This window comes from Panicum virgatum, chromosome 6N (genome assembly GCF_016808335.1).
Source record: "Panicum virgatum strain AP13 chromosome 6N, P.virgatum_v5, whole genome shotgun sequence".
Classification (NCBI taxonomy): domain Eukaryota; kingdom Viridiplantae; phylum Streptophyta; class Magnoliopsida; order Poales; family Poaceae; genus Panicum; species Panicum virgatum.
This window is the reverse complement of record NC_053150.1, coordinates 19,970,604-19,992,670: the sequence shown is the minus strand read 5'-3', so window position 1 is coordinate 19,992,670 and position 22,067 is coordinate 19,970,604. Positions and strand designations below refer to the sequence as shown.

At 44.1% G+C, this 22,067-nt stretch overlaps 1 long non-coding RNA gene across 1 annotated transcript; it reads right to left on the bottom strand.

Annotated features, from left to right (window-relative positions):
• Nucleotides 1–3,687: 3,687 nt before the first annotated feature.
• Nucleotides 3,688–6,121, bottom strand: LOC120677506. Its single transcript, XR_005676347.1, has 2 exons — nucleotides 5,569–6,121; nucleotides 3,688–5,484 (listed from the first exon to the last, which is right to left on the bottom strand). It is a non-coding gene; the product is annotated as an uncharacterized LOC120677506 (long non-coding RNA).
• Nucleotides 6,122–22,067: the final 15,946 nt, after the last annotated feature.

Genomic DNA, 22,067 nt, shown 5'->3' with positions numbered 1-22,067 from the left:
TCGGATATATACGTCTTGATATGGTTGTGTTATTATTCAATGCTTATATTGCATGATCGCCATGTGCTGGAGATGGTTAGTCTTTTGTTCTTAGAACTCTATCAACTGCTCCAGTATTCGTATGATTGCTCTAGTGTGATGTTTGTCCATCTGGAGGGTGGGGGCTCCGCGCAAGATACTAGAGTATCTCTTACTAGTGTAGACATGGTGTCTAGATTAGCTATGAGTTGCTGGATGTCAACTATGCCCACGGTTTGTAGAGGTAGCCGGCAGGTGGTGACAGCCTTATCCGAACCCAAGTAACCCTCCACATTCGGTATGGGGATTAGGAGGTACATAAAGTCGCAGGGGTATACGGGCTCCTTCCATTGCTTCGATAGCAATTTCCCTGTTGTGTAGTTTAATCTCTGACGAGCTAACCAATGAGAAAGTATAGATATAGCTAGCCTAGCATAGTTGACTCGAGCTCTAACTTCTGCCTTGCTCCCAGCCTAGAGCATCTTTTATCTTTCTTGTATTTATTTATCCAAGAGGGTAGTTTTGTGTGTGTCACACTACCTCCTACCATGTTATTATCTTACCCCTGTTTATGCATGAGAATATCCAATCTAGATAAAGTTCATCAACTAGTCTATATCTCTTCACTCACCGCCTTCCCTGCGGAAATATAAATGACACCCCAGTATACTCCCGGGTAAAATACTACAGCGGTATTCCGTGCACTTGCGGATTTATTCGTGATTCATGAAATACCTGCCACCCCAATTGGCGTCTGCGGGCGTCATGGCTGTTTCCCGGTGGTGACATTGGTAGGCACCAACATTTCTCAAGCCAGCTGGTTTACAAAGTTAGATCTTCGCTCTGGGTTCCACCAAATTCTGTTAAAAACTGGTGAAGAATACAAAACAGCCTTTTCAACACACTTTTGTTAGTATGAATTTTTGGTGATGCCATTTGGAGTTACTGGAGGCCCTGGTACCTTTCAATCTGCTATGAATGCTACTCTGGCACCCTTACTTAGGAAGTGTCTTAGTTTTCCTTGATGACATTCTTGTCTATAGTGCTACTCTTGAAGACCATCTCTCTCACCTTGAAGCTGTTTTGCAATTGCTGGATCAGGATGGTTGGAAGGTTAAACCCAGTAAATGTTCTTTTGCACAACGGAGTATTGCTTACTTGGGCCATGTCATCTCAGCAGCAGGTGTAGCTACATACCCATCCAAAATTTCTGCAATCCAGTCTTGGCCTACTCCAACCACTGTCAAAGAACTTAGAAGTTTCTTGGGTCTTTCTGGATACTATAGAAAATTTGTCAGACATTATGGCATTATCAGTAAACCACTGACTAACCTGTTGATAAAGAATGTGTTATTTGTATGGACATCTGAAGCTGAACAATCCTTTTAGGCACTTAAACATGCCTTGGTCACAGCAGCAGTGCTGGCCCTTCCTGATTTCTCCAAGCCTTATACTATAGAGACTGATGCTTGTGGTGTGGGTATTGGGGCAGTTCTTTCCTAGCAAGGCCACCCATTGGCTTATGTAAGTAAGGCACTTGGTCCCAAGAATATGGGGTTATCCACCTATGAAAGAGTACAAGGCCATCATCTTAGCTGTGGAGCAATGGAGACAATACTTACAACATTCTGAGTTCACCATATATACTGACCAGAAGAGTTTGGCTCAATTGGACTCTCAAAGATTGCACACTGCATGGCAACAGAAGGTATTCACAAAGCTGCTGGGTTTTCAATACAAGGTGGTGTACAAAAGAGGTGTCGAGAACAGTGCTGCTGATGCCTTGTCCAGGCATCCCAACCCAGCAGAAGTTATGGTTATCACTACTGCAGTTCTTCACTGGCTCTTGTCTCTCACTGAGTCCTATACAAATGATTCTCAAGCAAAAGAGCTGCTGCAGAAGTTGACTTTAAACAATGGATCAATGGGCCATTTCACCCTTCAGCAAGGGGTTATCAGATACAAGAATATGATTTGGCTGGGTTCTCACCAATCCTTGCAGACTCAGGTTTTCCAAGCTCTGCATGCAAGTGCAATTGGGGGTCATTCTGGATTTCCAGTGACTTATGCCAGAGTACACAATCTCTTCTTTTGGCCAAACATGAAATCTATGATCAAGGACTGGGTTCAAACATGTCAGACTTGCAACCAAGCTAAACCAGATCGCACTAAGTACCCAGTCTTGCTCCAACCATAACCCATCCCTGCTCATGCTTGGCAGATGATAACCATGGACTTCATAGAAGGTTTACCCAGATCCAAAAGCTACAACTACATATTGGTGGTGGTTGACAAATTCTCAAAGTATGCGCACTTCATACCCTTATCTCATGCATTTACTGCCTTAACAGTTGCTCATGCTTTCATGGATAATATCTACAAACTTCATGGCATGTCACTCACTATTATCACTGATAGAGACCGCATTTTCACTAGCCACATGTGGCAAGAACTTTTTAAGCTGTCCGGTACAAAACTGCATATGAGTTCTGCTTGTCACCCCCAAATAGATGGTCAAACGGAGAGGGTTAATCAATGTTTGGAGACTTATCTTCGTTGTTTTGTGCATGCTTGTCCCTCACACTGGTATTCTTGGCTTGGACTCTCTGAATATTGGTACAACACCTGCTATCACACTGCTCTGCAGACTTCACCTTTCAAGGCACTTTATGGCCATGGGCCTAAACATTTTGGCATCGTTCCAGCCACAGATGTTCCTATTCCTGAACTAACTTCATGGCTTCAAGAACGTAATGTGATGCATGATCTTTTGAAACAACATTTGTCTCGTGCCCAGCTTAGAATGAAGCACCAAGCTGATAAGAATAGAACTGAAAGAGTCTTCCAGGTTGGGGACATGGTTTATCTGAAACTGCAACCACATATTCAGAGTTCAGTGCAACACCGCTCCAGTAATAAATTATCATTCAAGTTCTTCGGCCCTTTCAAGATTCTAGAGAAGATGGGCAATGTCGCTTATAAACTACAACTACCTGCTTCAAGTGCCATCCATCCGGTTTTCCATGTTTTCCAGCTCAAGAAGGCTCCTGGCAAGAATGAATCGGTGAGTGCTGATCTTCCTATTCCTGATGCTGCATTACAGGTTCCAGTCAAGATACTGCAACGGAGGATGGTCACTCGAGGTACTACGTCTGTCTTGCAAGTTCTGGTTCAATGGTCCCAACAACCAGTGGCGCTCACAACCCGAGAAGATGCTACAACACTGAAGCAAATGTTTCCAAGAGCACCTGCCTGGAGTCAAGCAGGCGCTCAAGAAGGGGGATTGTCACCGACGATCCCGGGCCGGTTGGCAACAACACAGCCGAGCCCATGGTGAACGGCAGAAGAAGACGTGTGGCCCAGTCCAATGCGCATGTGTTTGGCCCAGACTGGGTTCGCTAGGATGTAGTGCTCCTGCGAGAGCTTAAATACAAGTGGAGAGTGCGTGAGAAAGACATGTAAAACCCTAGTTGTAAACACTTAACTCCTCATAATCTGTCCTCTGCCGTTCCCTAAACCCTAAGATCTCGGTCCTCTTCTTCCTCTTGTGTAACACCCCAGGCGCCACAAAGCCTAAGATGTCACTCAACGCCCTTCCCACAAGCTGGAGTATGAAAAACTCAACAGCCTAACCCCACAAACAGAGTAAAGCGCGGAAGTAACCACACCTTAGCAATTAAAGAGCAATTTAAACAAAGGATAAATAACAAATGTCCTCCACACTCAATCTTATGAAGCCAAGAAAAACCAACACAAGGTCTACTAGAAAACTTATTACACCAAGACAAAATTTGTCATTATTGCTATAAAAGCATGTGGTCAAAGATGTGATGATGTGCAGCTAATCCCATCCCTTCAAGTAAAGCATCCACTCAAGCACCTAGAAAGATAACGGGTGTGAGAATAAATCTCAGCAAGCAAACTGCTTTAATAAGTTATTTAAACTACAGGTTCATTAGACAACAATTTAAGCGGAGATGTATAACATTTAAGACACCCGACTTCATATGAAATAAATAAACAAACCTCAACCATAAAGATATACAACTTGATATCCACATCTCAAAAAAAAGTCCAATGCTTCAATATATAAGTCACCATGAATGCAAATGTAATGCATATAACATGTCCACTGCCTCCATACCCAACAAGGTATAAGCTGCATCGTATCCCTCCTCGGGCAACGTACGATGCTGTACTGGTACGGTCGCGGCCATAAGATGGGGACATCCACGAATGCTGTGCAAAATGCATTATGATGCAATGATATGATGCACTGCAAGTATGCTCCTCATTTGTGCCATACACAACCCCATATATGAATATACAACTTACCTCATGATAGAAAATCACAATTCTTATCATAAAATGACATAAATAGATTTACAAAACAATTTAATATTAGGTTATTGAGATCATATTGCTTTGAGTAAGGTTCTGCATTTTAATGTGTAGGTAGGATAAATAACAAGTTAAAGCTGTAGCAAAAACCACGGCTACGTTTACTTCCCTTCGACGAAGATCAAGAGAGCTTTGAACTAGGCACTATCCGAAGGTGCACCACCTGCTCACAAGTATAGCTCAGCACCAAAACAAATACACTTCAAAATAAAAACATCGAGTAAAGCGATCCTACGCCCGAACCTAACATCCTCACGTCACGATCTGCTAATCTAGTGAAAACAGCAGCACTATTGCTTTTTTTTTTGAGTATTTAATTCTGATGGAAACAAATTCTGATTTTTCCCCACAAGAAATATAATTTCATAACCTACAACTTTATAGTTATTCAAAAGTATAGCAAAAATCATTAGCATTGGGTAAACCCGAGGTGAACCTTAATCTGACAATCTGACAGATTCTGCAGAACAGTCCTACTAAAACAGTCATAACTAAAGCTCCAAAATTCGTATGAACATGATATTTACCAATCTGAAAAGTGTATGAAATTATCTACAACTATTTTAACTACCAGAAAGTCCAATAACTCCATTAAGATTTCCTAAACTTCAAGTTAACAGAAACTGCCCAGAATTACGAGACTGAAAAACAGTCAGATTCCATCCTTAGTTTCTCCCTCATCTTAAATCCGATTGAGGTGTTCTCTGCGGCCATGGAAAGATCCCTAACTTTTCTCCAACTCATATAAAGCTTTGATATTTTTTTGAGATCATTAAGACCACAAAAAACTGCCACGAACGGAAACTGCACAAATTGATGGCATGCTGAGTATAGTGACGAGGGTAAAACATTAATCCTAGTCCAAACCGTGACTACTACAGCTTCTCCCATGCGCTAAAAACCTCTAAAACCAGAGGGAAAACATGTTCTACAGCAAGAGCAAGTCTCACTTAGGGTTTTTCCTTGCAAACAGCAAAGGCAACGGTGTCGACGATAAACCCAACAACGATTCCCCACTATTTGCTTAGCGGCGAGGGCCACCGTAATCCTTCGACTACCTCCAAGCTGCACCACACATGGGGCACCACCATGAACAGCGAGGAAAAACCATGGAGATGGGGAAAACGGAAAGAGGAGAGGAGCCCCAACCAGTTTTTGGAGAGGAACGGTGAGGATCGACGACGACGTGCCCTAGTTTTCCTTCTCTTCCTCCCCCTCTCCCCTCTCTGTTTTTTTGGTGCACGGCAAAGGGAGCGGCGGCGCAGGGAGGGGCGATGGCTTAGGGTTTTGAAACGGGGATGGGGGCACTGTAGCGTGGTTACTGTAGCATGCCTCCTGTAGCATGGTCCGCCTGCCTAGCAGCTTAAAAAACTATAACTCTTTGATCCAAACTCCAAACGCGCCGTGTAAATAGTCAAACGGAATGTACTCGATGAGCTCTATGCATCTGTGGTCTCGGATCATCCATACGAGCTATCGTTCAAAAAAGTCAATTTTTCCATGTTTCTACAAAGTACCCGGTCAACGGCTATACGCTAATTTCTCGGGTGTTACCTTCTCCCCTCCTTTAATGAATTCGTCCCCGAATTCTCACACACCACAAAACTATGATCCACTATAAGGTTACGAAAGGAAATTACTATCTCCCATCAAAAGCTTAAGAAACAAAGAAAGTAATTCTAGCAAGGAAGGGATCACTAGTATGTTACCTGTGATCACATTTCTGTGGTTTCTACCATCGCTTGGTGGGGTTGCATGTGCTCCTGATACACCAGATGATGAAGTAGTCCTAGTGGTTACACCATTTGGTGCATAATGGAATGGAACCATAGGGGCAGAAGGAGTTGGAGCATGTGGCAGCCAATAGCCACCGGATTGAGGTGTAAGCACTATTGGGGAAGTCACTGGGGGTGCCATCAAGCACTGTTGTGTCGGGGGCACTGACCAGTATGTGCTAGGAGGTGTAGCCAACATCTGCATTGTACCACTTGAAGCTGAAGTTGAAATCTCCTCCCACCGAACCTTGCCATTAGGATTCTTCCTACAAACTACATCCTTATGGTTTTGTCCACACAAAGAGCTTTCTCCTAACCAAGTGCATTCCCTACGATGGTGTGGAACACCACAACGAAAACATACCATCCCCATTCCTGGCTTAGGAATGGCACGATACTAAGGACTATTCTGTCCTGAAGTGTGAGACTACTCCGAGTTGCCACGATAAGGCTGATGGCGATGAGACTTATCCTTCTTATGCACAGGACCACTAGATTGGCCCTTGCTCTCAAGGTGATCTCTACTAGAGGACTGGTGAATCTCATCCGTATACGTCTCCTGTAATTCAATTCCTAATGCTTGCTCCACTGTGTTGCGAAAATCAACTAATGGAAAGGCCCCCAACATGTGCCTGATTGAAGTTTGAGGCCTTGCCGGAATTGTCTTGCCTTTTCCACATCATTGCGAGCCACGTAAGGAACAAAGCGGACAATTTTGTTGAATCCCACTTCATACTCTGCGACGGCCTTCTTATCTTGCACATAGTTATGCAAGTCTATCTTCATCTTATCAAGAAAAGTGACCGGGTAGAATCTCCTCTCAAGCTGCCTCACAAAGTCATGCCATGATAATGGCCCATATATGGCTGGGTGGGCTGCCTGCACACCTTTCCACCAAATCTGAGCCTCGCCCTTTAGCAGCTGTGTACCGAAGCGAACACAGTCATGATAAACCACCTCAAAGACCTCCATCTTATCCTCAACATGTCAACCAATCTGCTGCCTCAACTAGGGTACCACTACCATCAAAAGTGTCTAGCTTCATGCCCATCCACTGCATCAATGATATGGCACTAACAGGAACAGGCATCTCAGGAGCAACCAGGCCACCAGTAACAGGAGCAGCACTAGTAGGAGCAACAGCAGGAGTGGCACTAGTAGGAACAGCACCAGAAGTGGCATTGCCCTGCCTCAAGTTCCTTATCTCGTTTTGCATTTCCTGCATCATGGCTAGCAACTGCGCTGGACTAGCATCAGCCTGTGGCACCGGCTCAGGAGTAGGATTAGCATCTGAAGGCTGCCCACTAGCTCCAGAACGACCACGGCCACGGCCATGTCCATGCCCACGACTACGCATAGCAAGAGGCATAGCTACAACCAGCAACAATTAAATGGGAAAACACATCAAATTCAAGTAAATAAAAGCTTAAGCACAAAACTACACATGGAAAAGAAACACATATATGCAAGGATATGAAAACCCACACCCAACCTATATGTGCAAGTGTGTCAAATTTTATTGAGTAAAATTTTTATCAAAACAAAATTAAGCCAAGAACATACACCCAAAAGCTCTGATTACCAACTGTAACACCCCAGGCGCCACAAAGCCTAAGATGTCACTCAACGCCCTTCCCACAAGCTGGAGTATGAAAAACTCAACAGCTTAACCCCACAAACAGAGTAAAGTGCGGAAGCAACCACACCTTAGCAATTAAAGAGCAATTTAAACAAAGGATAGATAACAAATGTCCTCCACACTCAATCTTATGAAGCCAAGAAAAACCAACACAAGGTCTACTAGAAAACTTATTACACCAAGACAAAATGTGTCATTATTGCTATAAAAGCATGTGGTCAAAGATGTGATGATGTGCAGCTAATCCCATCCCTTCAAGTAAAGCATCCACTCAAGCACCTGGAAAGATAACAGGTGTGAGAATAAATCTCAGCAAGCAAACTGCTTTAACAAGTTATTTAAACTACAGGTTCATTAGACAACAATTTAAGCAGAGATGTATAACATTTAAGACATCTAACTTCATATGAAATAAATAAATAAACTTCAACCATAAAGATATAGAACCTGATATCCACATCTCAAAAAAAAATGCCCAATGCTTCAATTTATAAGCCACCATGAATGCAAATGTAATGCACATGACATGTCCACTGCCTCCATACCCAACAAGGTATGAAGCTGCATCGTGCCCCTCCTCGGGCAACGTACGATGCTGTACCGGTACGGTCGCGGCCATAAGACGGCGACATCCACGAATGCTGTGCAAAATGCATTATGATGCAATGATATGATGCACTGCAAGTATGCTCCTCATTTGTGCCATACACAACCCCATATATGAATATACAACTTACCTCATGATAGAAAATCACAATTCTTATCATAAAATGACATAAATAGATTTACAAAACAATATAATATTAAGTTATTGAGATCATATTACTTTGAGTAAGGTTCTGCATTTTAATGTGTAGGTAGGATAAATAACAAGTTAAAGCTGTAGCAAAAACTACGGCTACGTTTACTTGCCTTCGACGAAGATCAAGAGAGCTTTGAACTAGGCACGATCCGAAGATGCACAACCTGCTCACAAGTATAGCTCAGCACCAAACAAATACACTTCAAAATAAAAATATCGAGTAAAGTGATCCTACGCCCGAACCCAACGTCCTCACGTCATGATATGCTAATCTAGTGAAAACAGCAGCACTATTGCTTCTCTTTTTTGGAGTCTTTAATTCTGATGGACAAAAATTCTGATTTTTTCCCCACAAGAAAGATAATTTCATAACCTACAACTTTCTAGTTATTCAAAAGTATAGCAAAAATCATTTGCATTGGGTAAACCCAAGGTGAATCTTAATCTGATAATCTGACAGATTTTGCAGAACAGTCCTACTAAAACTGTCATAACCGAAGCTCCAAAATTCGTATGAACATGGTCTTTACCAATCTGGAAAGAGTATGAAATTCTATACAACTATTTTAACTACCAGAAAGTCCAAGAACTCCATTAAGATTTCCTAAACTTCAGGTTAACAGAAACTGCCCAGAATTACGAGACTGAAAAACTGTCAGATTCCATCCTTAGTTTCTCCCTCATCTTAAATCCGATTGAGGTGTTCTATGTGGCCATGAAAAGATATCTAACTCTTCTCCAACTCATATAAAGCTTTGATATTTTTTTGAGATCATTAAGACCACGGAAAACTGCCACGAACAGAAACTGCACAGATTGATGACGTGTTGAGTATAGTGACGAGGGTAAAACCTTAATCCTAGTCTAAACCGTGACTACTACCGCTTCTCCCATGCGCTAAAAACCTCTAAAACCAGAGGGAAAACATGTTCTACAGAAAGTGCAAGTCTCACCTAGGGTTTTCCCTTGCAAACAGCATAGGCAACGGGGTCGACGACGATCCCAACAACGATTCCCCACTGTTTGCTTAGCGGCGAGGGCCACCGTAATCCTTCGACTACCTCCAAGCTGCACCACACATGGGGCACCACCATGAACAGCAAGGAAACACCATAGAGATGGGGAAAACGGAAAGAGGAGAGGAGCCCCAACCGACTTTTGGACAGGAATGGTGAGGATCGACGACGACGTGCCCTAGTTTTCCTTCTCTTCCTCTCCCTCTCCCCTCTCCGTTGCCTATAACTCTTTGATCCAAACTCCAAACGCGTCGTGTAAATAGTCAAACTGAATGTACTCGACAAGCTCTACGCATCTATGGTCTCGGATCATCCATACGAGATACCGTTCAAAAAAGTCAATTTTCCCATCTTTCTACAAAGTACCCGGTCAACGGCTATACGCTAATTTTTCGGGTGTTACATCTCGATTCCTGCTTGTACCCTAACATGAAGCACGAATATGCACGAGGCAGCAACCAAGGCGCTGGCAGTGACCATAGGTGGAACTGCCACGAAGAATGAGACAAAGTTGGTTTCTCGCGGCGGAGTTGTATTTTTTTTAGTCCTAGTAGTTGTTATAGACTTCTAGCTAACTTTTGCGAATTTTTTGAAGGGTTGTTGTTTGCCCAGTTTTGACCGTCTTCTTTATTAATATTATCGAGACAGTTCTTCTGCTTGAATCATTTTATTTGTTTTATATTATTATGTAAAGGAGGGAGTAATTAAGTCATCCAACTCAAGTTGTCAGGTACAACAAAACACATATGTTCTTTAATTTTCCATTGTTGTGGGCATTATTCGATCGACTAGAGCGTCAAGCATTTTAGTGCAAAAACACAGAACGTATCACTCACCCGTCAATTCCACCTGTCGGCATAAAAGTTAGGATCCAGAGAAAGGATAGACGACGATGACCAACCATGCATGACTAGCTAAGTCCATGGAATCTCTCCTCGTTGTTGCTACGTTCCCGGTTGGTCTCGTTAGAGCATCAGTTCCCTATCCCTCTACCCCATCTTTATTTTTTGGAAAAAAAGAAAAAAACACTTTCTAATAGTTTCCTATCCAACTTTCCCATCTCCTAACAATTGACAAATTGGACTAACTTGTGTGTAATTATGCGCAGCCCTCCGCACCTCCCGATCGCGACTCCGCGCGGGGTTTTTTTCGTCGCGCTTTCTTCCCCGCGCGGAGGTGAGGCATGGCCGGCGTGCGCGTGCTCCGGCAACTCCTGACTCCTCCCCGTTCCGCCGGAAACCAGCTCCGCCGTCTCAGCATGCTGCGGCAGCGCCTTGGCCGAGGCCTTCTTTTTCCTCTTTCTACGCATGTCCTTGCTGTCGGTGGATTGCTCCTCTTCTTGATGATCTTGTCGGCCGTCTCATCACCAGGTTCATCAGCCGGGCCCCGCCGGTCACCTCCTTGTCACTTCTGCAGCAAGCTTTCTCCATGGCTTCCGCCTGCAGCAGCGGAGTGGGCATCTTGCATGCGGCTCTTCTTGCGCTCAGGGGACGCGACGACCGTGCGCGGTGGCTCCGCGGCGGTCTCGTCGGCCATGGCGTCTCTCACTGTTTGGGGACGCCGCGACCTCGCCGGACCGCGACTCACCGGCGGGGACTCGCTGTACTCCTCTGAAACTGCCTCCGTCAACAGCTCATCCAAATTTGCATCACTTTTCCGAGTCGTAGGAGCTTGGCGGGTGGGTGCGGCGCTTGGAGGCCATCGCCGACGACGAGAGGGAGGGGGGGGGGGGGGGGGAGGGGGGGGATTCCGCTGAATGAGGCGGCGGAATTAACCTCTTGGGCCCACAATTTTTTATATTAAAAATGGGGAACTCTTAGAGATAACTTCTTTTTTACCTTCCGATACTTATTCGGGGAGTTGGCCAATAATAAGATTTGGATAGAAAAAATTGGGAACTATTGGAGATGCTCTTAGGTGCCAATAATGTATAATTAACGACACTATATATGGATAATGAATGATAGCGGAGACTTACAGTTGAGATCAATCTCACCATCTTAATAACCTAGTTGCTAATCATGTGGTAGCGACGACATGATATATGGTTAAAGAAAGCTGAAGGGAAGCTTGTAAGTGAGTTCGAACTCAACAGGCGAAATAGTAATATCATGTAGGACATGATACGGTTAAATAAATATGAGAGGAACCTTTTGTGTTTCCAGGCTTCCTTTAGTTACGTTCTGTATAAATGTATTTTTCAGAAATAATAAATTGAGAGGAAGTATATAGTTGAGCTGTTGCATAAGAAAACATAACGATATGGTTAAAGTGTAAAGTTTGATAAATGCTGCCAGATAGAAGCATGTCTATTGTAATATTGGTCTTGAGTTGACACCGTCACTACTAGACAAAGCTCCATCAGTACCGGTTGTAAACTGGGTTTAGTTCTGGTTCTCCAACCAGTATTAGGAGACCAAGTCTAAAAATCTCGAAATAGGACACCGATTATTTTACCTAGTGTTTAAGGTCACCTTTGGTACCGGTTCGTTTTTCCAATTGGTTCCAAAGTGTTTTCCTCCTTTTCTCCTGTCCTCTTTCATTTTAATTGTTTATTACTATTTTTTCTTTCAGAGTTGCTACGCGCACCCGAGCTATGCACTAATATACGTTCATTAGTCGCGTTCGAGTTAAAATTATGTATGAAATAACTAAAATTCAATCATGTAGTTAAGTTATTTAGACTTAATAATATTTACAAATATATAAATATCACGATCACAAGTACTAGAAATGTAACAAGCAATTATTTTTGTCACAATTACAATGAAAGTACAAGGTGAAATAGATATAGAACAGTTGATAAGATATAATAAATGAATGGAGCAAGAATGTAGTAATTAACAATGATTAGCAACACAGAGGAGATAAATGGCCAATGTATAAGAATTAATTAATCAAGAGCAAGAACAACATTAATAGAAATTAAAGCATGGGTACTAACGATCAATTCTATAGGCTGACGTCCTACAGTTAATATGGCTCTGGTACCACTTTGTCACGCCCACCAGAGCAGGAAACCGACATATAGAGGGCATGCCACATGCCAATGACATGTGGGCCCAAAGGACAGCCCATCAAGACAAGGTTGGGGGCGGTTGGCGCCACCGGGTGGCCGGCCGACCACCCTGGTCAGTCAACGGCCCAGTGGGCCCCACTGCCTCAATCTTTCACTTGTCACTCCATGTGTGGCTGCCTAAGTCGGTTTGGAGGAGCTCAGCTGCAGAACGCCGGTGAAAGACCCCATGGCTCCCTCATATAAATATGAGAGGAGGGGGTGCAAATGAAGACACACACACCAACACACACAACTCCTCTCCTTCTTCACTTGGAGCTTGAGAGCTCATCCTAGGTGCTCTAGGAAGCCTAGGTGTGTAGGAAAATAGGGAGAGAGTGAGGAGGATTTGGGGGAGATGCCGGGTCTGTCGGTACTCGTCTCCGCTTGTACATCGACTGATGCTTATTCGATCATTGTAAGTGTTCGTGACTTCCTTTGTGATTTAGAGTTAGAGATTAACTGCAACTTCTAGCTTCTACCTTTTACTGGATTAGGTGTTTGCTTAGAGTAGCAGATGATCCTAGCATAAGACTACTGATAGAGACGGATAATCTTGGCTAGGGTTAGGATCAGTATGGTGTAGCGTAGACATGGTGTCTAGGCTAGACTTTATTACGACTTGGTTTTTTAGTACACCCACGGTTTGTAGAGGTAGTCGGCAGGTGGTGACAGTGTTGGCGCCTACCAACGTCACCATCGGGAAACAGCGATTACGCCCGCAGACGCTAATTGGGGTGGCAGGTATTTCATGAACCACGAATAAATCCGCAAGCGCACGGAATACCGCTGTAGCATTTTACCCGGGAGTATACTGGGGTGTCATTTATATTTCTGCAGGAAAGGCGATGAGTGAATAGATATATAGACCAGTTGATGAACTTTATCTAGATTGGATATTCTCATGCATAAACAGGGGTAAGATATATAACATGGTAGGAGGTTGTGTGATACACACACAAACTACCCTCTGGATAAATAAACAAAAGAAAGATAAAAGGTGCTCTAGGCCGGGAGCAAGGCAGAAGTTAGAGCTCGAGTCAACTGTGCTAGGCTAACTATATCTATACTATCTCATTGGTTAGATCATCAGAGATTAAACTACACAACAGGGAGATCGCAATCGAAGCAACGGGAGGAGCCCGTACACCCCGGCGACTTTATGTACCTCCTACTCCCCATACCGAATGTGGAGGATTACTCAGGTTCGGACAGGGTAGTCACCACCTGCCGGCTACCTCTACAAACCGTGGGTATAGTTGACATCCGGCAACTCTTAGCTAATCTAGACACCATGTCTACACTAGTAAGGGATACTCTAGTGTCCCGCGCGGAGCCCCCACCCTCCGGATGGACAGACATCACACTAGAGCAATCATACGAATACTGGAGCAGTTGATAGAGTTCTAAGAACGATACGATAACCATCTCAAGCACAGGGCAATCATGCAATGCAAGCATTGAATAATAACGCAACCATGACAAGAAGCATATACCCGATAACTTAGAACATACTTCAAGCAGATATCGGTACCCATAGTCTAATTCTATTACAAACAACCAAATATTACAAGAGAGAGATAGAGATGAACCCATACCAGACTCTTGAGCAGATCCGGCGACTCAAAGACTCCTAGACTTCTCCTAAACTCCACTAAGCCTAAAGACTATGCAAGAAATGCAATAGAGGAGAGGAAGTGTGGTGTGTGTGTTCTCATTCTCTACCCCCCTATATTTATAGCAGGGAGCCACGGGTGAGAAGCTGCCATTCCTCAGCAAACCTACGTTGTGAGCCAATGAGACATCGCCACGTAGCAAGCTTAAGGCGGTGGGGCCCACGGGCCGGTCGGCCGACCAGGCAGGTCGGCTGGCCTGCCAGTGGCGCCAACCACCCCTAACTTCCTCTGGTGGGCTGTTTTGGGCTGCCTTGTCTGGTCCACGCTGGTGCTGGCCTGTCTTGAGTGGATTTGGTGTGGTTCTTGGGCTACACTTGGTCCAATTGAGCCTGAATCGTCGCTCTGATAATTTCTATGATTTTATGTCAGGCCAAAGTGTGCTTGCAACCTGCATATTAGCTAAAAAAACACAACTTGCATTTTCTAGAAGGTAAAGTGTGGTTTAGGGACTTTATTGGATAAAGACGCGTGTAAGAAATGCAAACTCTCATGATTTTCTGATCAAGTTGATGCCTGGAAATGATCGTTAGTGAGCGTCAACAGACAGCCCTATCCGTTGCCTAGTAATCCTCCATGTTCAGTTATAGAGAATAGTGTGTAATTACCGGAGTGTCTGGCTTTTAGTTAGGGGAACCCGGTAACCCGAAGTACGAGGCGAAGCTAGTTCTTCTTTAATCGTAGTCTAAATACTATGATATCCCTTCTACCCTATTTATCCACACAGGTGTGAGTGTCCTTGGATGAGCCTGAAACCGTAGATAGTATACCCACATTCCTCAGTGGATACGATACTCTGGAATACTCCTGGATGAAAACTACAGCGGTCTTGCGGATTTTATTCGTTGTTGATGCTCACTAACAACTATTTTTGAGCGTCAATATAGCCACAATAAATGGATAAACTTGTATTTCTTACACTCATGCTACTAATAAATCACCGAATTCCACATGTCCCTTTAGATTTCTATGAGTACAGGATTTAGCTAAAAATGGAGGGCAATCATACCCTTTTCAGCTAAGGAGCAAGACGCCGTCCAATCAAACACTGACACATGAGTATCACATGGATTGGAGGGCCCACCAAAGAAGAAATCCAATATAACAAAGGCCCAAACATCAACCATTGACAAGTGGGCCCAGAGAACAGCCCAACCGAAGAAGGAGAAGGTCGGTGGGCCCAGTGGGATGGCCGGCCGACCAGCCCATGGGCCCCACCGCCTTTAGTCTTCGACGTGTCACTCCCTCATTGGCTCACAACGTCAGTTCAAGGAGTCCTATGCTCAATTCCCAATCGTGGAGAGGGTGGCTCCCCTCTATAAATATGAGGGGAGGGGCTCCATTTTAAGACAGGGAGGAGATGGAAGATCTCCCTCATCACTACAAGTTTTACTAGCCAATCTCTCAAGATGTAGTTCATCTCCACTTGTAGAGGTCTTAGGACTGGAGGAGTTCGGGTATGAGTCGTAGTTCGAGGTCTTAGAGTCTTGATGAAGAGTCCGATATGTCTTTTACCTTCTCTATGTGTAATGTTCTAAGTCTATACTAGAGTTTATTTATTTAGTTAGTACTTTGGTTCATATGCTTGTGTTCGTGTATGTGATCCTTTTGGTGAGCTATGCCTGCCTTGTTTGATTCATATGCATAGATTAGTTCTGTTTTTCATGGCTTTGTTTGATCTTCCTTAATTGGGCGCTATAGAACTAAGGCCCCGGATAGACAAGAGTGTCCTTGCGCAAGGCTAGAGTGGTGCTTGTTAGCGCAGGCATGGTGCCTGGGTTGATAACCACGTTTGAATGCAACTGTATCCCACGGTTTGTAGAGGTAGCCGGCAGGTGGTGACAGCCATGTCCGAGCCCAAGTAATCCTCCACGTTCGGATAGAGGGGTAAGAGGTACATAAAGCCGTCGGATGTTCAGGCTTCTCCTGTTCATCTGGATGCGATCTCCCTAGTCCATGTTCTTAGGCTTTTATGCGCATGTGAATGACTCAATCCAACTTGCTCATGAGGGTACGGTAGATTATAGTTCTAGCTACCCTTGGCCTCGCTCTTATCTATCTGCTATCCTAGACAAATTATCTGGTTAGACTTGTGTGTTTCACTACGCCCTTTATCATGAACTTTATTCCCCTTCTCGGATCATTGACATTAACCCACAGTGGTTCCGCTAGCTTAATTAAATTCTTCTCACCACTGCCTTCCCTGCGGAAATATAAGTGACACCCCGGGTTACTCTCGGGTAAAATGCTACGGTGGTTCTCCGTGCACTTGCGGATTTTTCCGTGGCGCATGGAATACCTGCAACCCCATTGACGTCTGCGGGCACCATCACTGTTCTCCAGTGGTGACGTTGGTAGGCGTCAACAAGCAATTTTGGTGCCATTGCCGGGGAAGGCATAGGTTAAAGAATTTATTTAAGGAAAATCTCTATGGTTAGTGGCCATGGTTTGGCAGGAAAACCATGCTGTCTTCTTTTTGTGTGAAGACAGGGGTAGTTTCCGATCAATTTCAATTCACCAATGAATTTCACGATGAATCCGAGTCGACTTCAAGACAAGCGTGACTTGGCACTCTTGACTTTGAGAGGTCAACACCTTGGCAATTGAATTGATCATGATTGCATCAGACCTTGGAAAAAGGCTCCAATGCCCCGCTCAATGAAATGCTCTACTGTCGTTGCTTGATCACCAACAAGGATCACTACATCGATCGGGCAGGCAGCCACATCATGATGCAATCCAGGTAAGCACTACTTTATCTTCAGGGGCAGCACCACGAGATGATATGTATCATGAGAAGTTCTACACAATCAAAAGAGGAACAAATGATAATCTCGAGCACCCCAGACACCACATCAAGGTACGAATATTTCCGACAACTTTTGCGATGCGGTGCTACAGTTTGGAAAATTTCGTCAAGTTTAACCAAATTGACGGAAATAAATGTCTCATACAAAAGACTCAAAATTTTGAACCCTTGCCGACAGGTAAATCGGTAGTTATCTCATATTTGATTTTGACCCCTGCATGTTTGAATTTCTCTCATCTTCATTTAATTTGTGCATGAGCATTGTGTCTTTTGCATGAAAACCCTGGCATGTTTTGTTTCCCCATCTTTTGCATCATAAACCCTTATGAATCTTGGAATTAGACTAGTGCCCAAAGGGCAATTGTGGAAGGAAATGGCTGCCACAAAATTTTGGAGTGTTGTGCATGCATGAACTTGGATGATTTTCATGTCCAAGTGCATTTGGGGCCACTCCTAGGACTGCACCGGCCTACCCCTATGCCCATTCATGCACTTTTGTATCATATGTCAGTCATTAAACATCACTGAAAAAGGAGGACAAAAATTGGCCCAGCCACATGGCCGGCCGACCACCTTGGTCGGCCGACTATGGGGTGGCGTCCCCCTATAAAGGGCAGTGCACAGGGAGCTCATGGCACTCCCCTTGGCCAAGCTCTACTAGTTTTATGTCGTGTTCTTCCTCCCTCTGCTCTCTTTGTTCTTGTTTCTCTCCAAGTTCATAAGAAAAAGAAGAAAAAAATATTTCCTCGCTTTGCATTCTCATTAGCATTTCATTGGATTTCGTGTTTACCTTCTTCTTTTTGCAAGAACGTGTTTGTGGTGGTACTACTACCCCGAAAGAACAATTTTGTAGTGCGTCATCACCCGCAAAAATGATTTTGTGGAGCATTATCACCTGCAAGAACGATTTTTGTGAGAGGCAACCATGCCCCGCAAGGACTACTAAGTCTCAGATGGATAACCTTGATTTATACTAACTCTCACGTAATCCTTCTGAGTTTTGGTTGTGTTTGTGAGTTGCAATTTCAGGTATGAAGAACGTGGGGAGGAAGTTCTCGAACGCATTCAGAAGGGTGACCGGGTTGAGTTCGAGTCGATCGAGCTCGCACCGCTCATCCACTCCCACGCCAAGTTTCACCTACCACGATGAGCTGGCCGAGTCCCAGGCACCAGAGGAGCAAGCTGAGCAACAAGAAGAGGAGGCGCCAGATGACTCCCACCTCGTCCTTCGAGGAGAGCATGAACACCAAGCCTACAACATCCTGAACGACCGAACCTTCGGTCACACTTGGGAGTTCGACGAGGACCTGCTGGAGAAAACAGGTATATATGGATGCTGAATTTGCTAGCGTTTGGAAGGCAGTGGGGTGGTCTTCATTTGCTGAAATTACCAAAATGGGTTCCCAGGATTTGACAATTCAGTTCCTTTGCACTCTTGTGGAAACGGACAATGGAGTTTCGTTTTGATTCTTCGGGAATGAGTTTGTCATGTCTTGGAGGGATTTAAGCACTGTGTTGGGATTTCAACACAAATGCTCTGCCGACATTGAGCAAGTAACTCGCGGTTATCACAATGAGAGTTTTTGGCATTCCATTTTTGGGTTAAACACGTATTCGCAGCCCCGTTGCAATGATATCCAACATCCGACCGTGCGTTTGATGCATAAATGGCTTGCACTTGCGTGTTTTCCTAGAGAGGATGTCTGGACCGTTCGTGTTGATGAACTTCGTATTCTTTATGCCATGGTGAACAAAATAAAGATTGCCCCCATGCAAGAAATGGTTTGCCAATGGCTTCGAAATTTTTGAATGGTTGGACCTGTTGAATGCACTTCTTTGGTCACACGAATTGCCACAAGTTTGGGTGTTTTGAACTGGGCTCAAATTACTTACATTTCTACACCTCACCCAAAAATTGATTTGGCTTATTTGGTTCAAGGACACACTCTGAAAAGTGCTCCGGATGGCTCCATCATATTCTTCTTTCCCGGCTATGTGAACAAGATCCCGCTTCCTAACCCGGGACTTTGTTTATATAAAAGCCACGGTTATACTTTTGACTTGCAGCCTATCGAAGAACCACGCAGGAGTAATGTGTCTGAAAGAATGACAAGAAGTAGATCTTTGCATGCTGCGATGGACATGCCGCCACCTCCGCCACATGCTTTTCATGGTTATGCAGGACATGCACCTGCTGGCGGAATGGCCGGGTCCTCATCTGGACAGCTGTCCGGTTGGGAGCGATATGTCCCGCAACCAGAAGTCGAAGGATCATCATGGCAGAGCGCAGGCAGCTCTGAATGGGAACAAACCGCATGTACTAACTGGGCCTACTCCAGTGGCTCCAGTTCAGGCAGGGTGCCCCCACTCTTTGCTGTCTGTTGCTCATTTTTAGCTCGAGGTTATCGTGACCTCACTCAAGGACTTCACGACCTCAACCTCCGGGTCGGCGACATCGACGAGAGGACGTAACAGATCCAAGGAACTCTCAGCCAACACATCAAAGATACCGCATGACACTACACGCAGCAACAAACCAGCAATGAAGCTACAATGGAACTTCTTCGAAAGCAATATGAGGAAAGTCAGGCGTTCTACCAGTACTATGGGTATCACCCTGGACCCGGTCAGTAAGCCAGCTTGGGGGGAAAGGAGTCCCGAAGGTAACATGTATCTTGCCTTTGCATATTTCCCTTTTCATCATCTTGCATTGCATTGCTAAAAAAAAGAAAAAATGTTTAAGTTTGCTTTCAATTCTCTTAGTTTACTTTGTTTTCTCATGGCGGTAAGAATGCCTAAGTTCTCCAGTTGAAATGATGAACAGATACACTGTTTTAATTACCTCTTCATGCATAGTTTACAACTCATATTCTCCAAAAACTGAGTTTGTTGGTCTCAAAAGTTTTCCTTGAACCTGAAATTCTGTGGGCTGCGAGTGCTTAATCTGAGTCTAAGTTGTTAAGGAACATGATATGATGAATTAGAGTTGCCACAAACCTGCTCTGAGCAAAATTTTTCGTCCGGAATTTTCATCTTTCAAAACTTCAAAATGAAAAGTTACTTGGTGATGAAATATTCCCACCAAAGCCATATGCATGAAGCCTATAAAGAAACAATCCATTTACATGCTGCTTGCATCATTTTGAGCTTTGCCAAATTTTGTGACTTTTATGAGTTTCTTTTCATACTCTCATGATCGAGAATCATGTACACGCTACTTCCATTTACTAAAACTTCCACACCGGAAGAGTAGCATTCCCGTACCGTCCACTTCATCATGTTCCTCTTTACTCCACCTTTTATAAAGTCTCTCCAAAATTTTCTCTCCAATAAAGGCATGAGCTATGTATTGAAAAAAAAAGAGAGAGGGCACATGAAGGCCCATGAAAAAAATGGGCACATGAAGGTCCGTGCAAAAATAAGGTGATTGGCCATGCCTAAAATAATTAGAAGGGAGAGACTAAAAACATGGAGCATCTTGTTCTTCACTTTCCTTCCGCCACATATCCACTCACTTGTACTTCGCGATCATGGTTGTATGACTTGTTTACTCTTTTGGGTCCGATCTTTGGCTTTGCAAAATATCTGAAACAAGTATGTCTTAGTTTTTCTCCTTACCATAAGCTCCACAAAAGCCTTTTTAGAAGTAGGAGAAAGAAGGAGTACAAAGGCCTTGGTGAGAGTAAAAACACTTTGAGCTATTCGAGTGTCATTCGAGGAACTTGTTATTATTTCGAAAACCTCTTCAAAACTTCCGGAAATAATTTTGAGCAAGGAATGGGTCAGTGGTGCTCTATGAATTGTTCTGTCTCTCAACCGCTCAAGACAAGGAGAAAGCCAAAAGCCCCATGGAGATTAAGGTAAAATGGGTGAGCAAATTTTGACCAACTTATTTAATTCAAGATAGAATCTTTTTTTGTAACTTATGCATGGTGAAGAAATGAGACATTGCAGTAACTCCTGATCAACAACCTAAAGTCTAGCTTTGCTCAGGGACGAGCAAAGTTTAGCTGGGGGGTCTTGTTGACGCTCACTAACAACCATTTCTGAGTGTTAGTATAGCCACAATAAATGGATGAACTTGCATTTCTTACACTCATGCTACTAATAAATCTCCAAATTCCACATGTCCCTTTAGATTTCTATGAGTGCGGGATTTAGCTAGAAATGGAGAGCAATCATACCCTTTTCAGCTAAGGAGCAAGACACCGTCCAATCAAACACCGACATACGAGTATCACATGGATTGCAGGGCCCACTAGGGAAGAAATCCAACATAACAAAGGCCCAAACATCAACCATTGACAAGTGGGCCTAGAGAGCAGCCCAACCGAAGAAGGAGAAGGTCAATGGGCCCAGTGGAATGGCCGGCCGACCACCCTGGTCTGCCGACCAGCCCATGGGTCCCACCGCCTTCAGGCTTTGATGTGTCACTCCCTCATTGGCTCACAACGTCGGTTCAAGGAGTCCCATGCTCAATCCCCAGCCGTGAAGAGGGTGTCTCCCCTCTATAAATATGAGGGGAGGGGCTCCATTTCAAGACAGGGAGGAGATGGAAGATCTCCCTCATCACTACAAGTTTTACTAGCCAATCTCTCAAGATGTAGTTCATCTCCACTTGTAGAGGTCTTAGGACTAGAGGAGTTCGGGTATGAGTCGTAGTTCGAGGTCTTAGAGTCTTGATGAAGAGTCCGATATGTCTTTTACCTTCTCTTTGTGTAATGTTCTAAGTCTGTACTAGAGTTTATTTATTTAGTCAGTACTTTGGTTCATATGCTCGTGTTCGTGTATGTGATCCTTTTGGTGAGCTATGCCTGCCTTGTTTGATTCATATGCATAGATTAGTTCTGTTTTTCATGGCTTTGTTTGATCTTCCTTA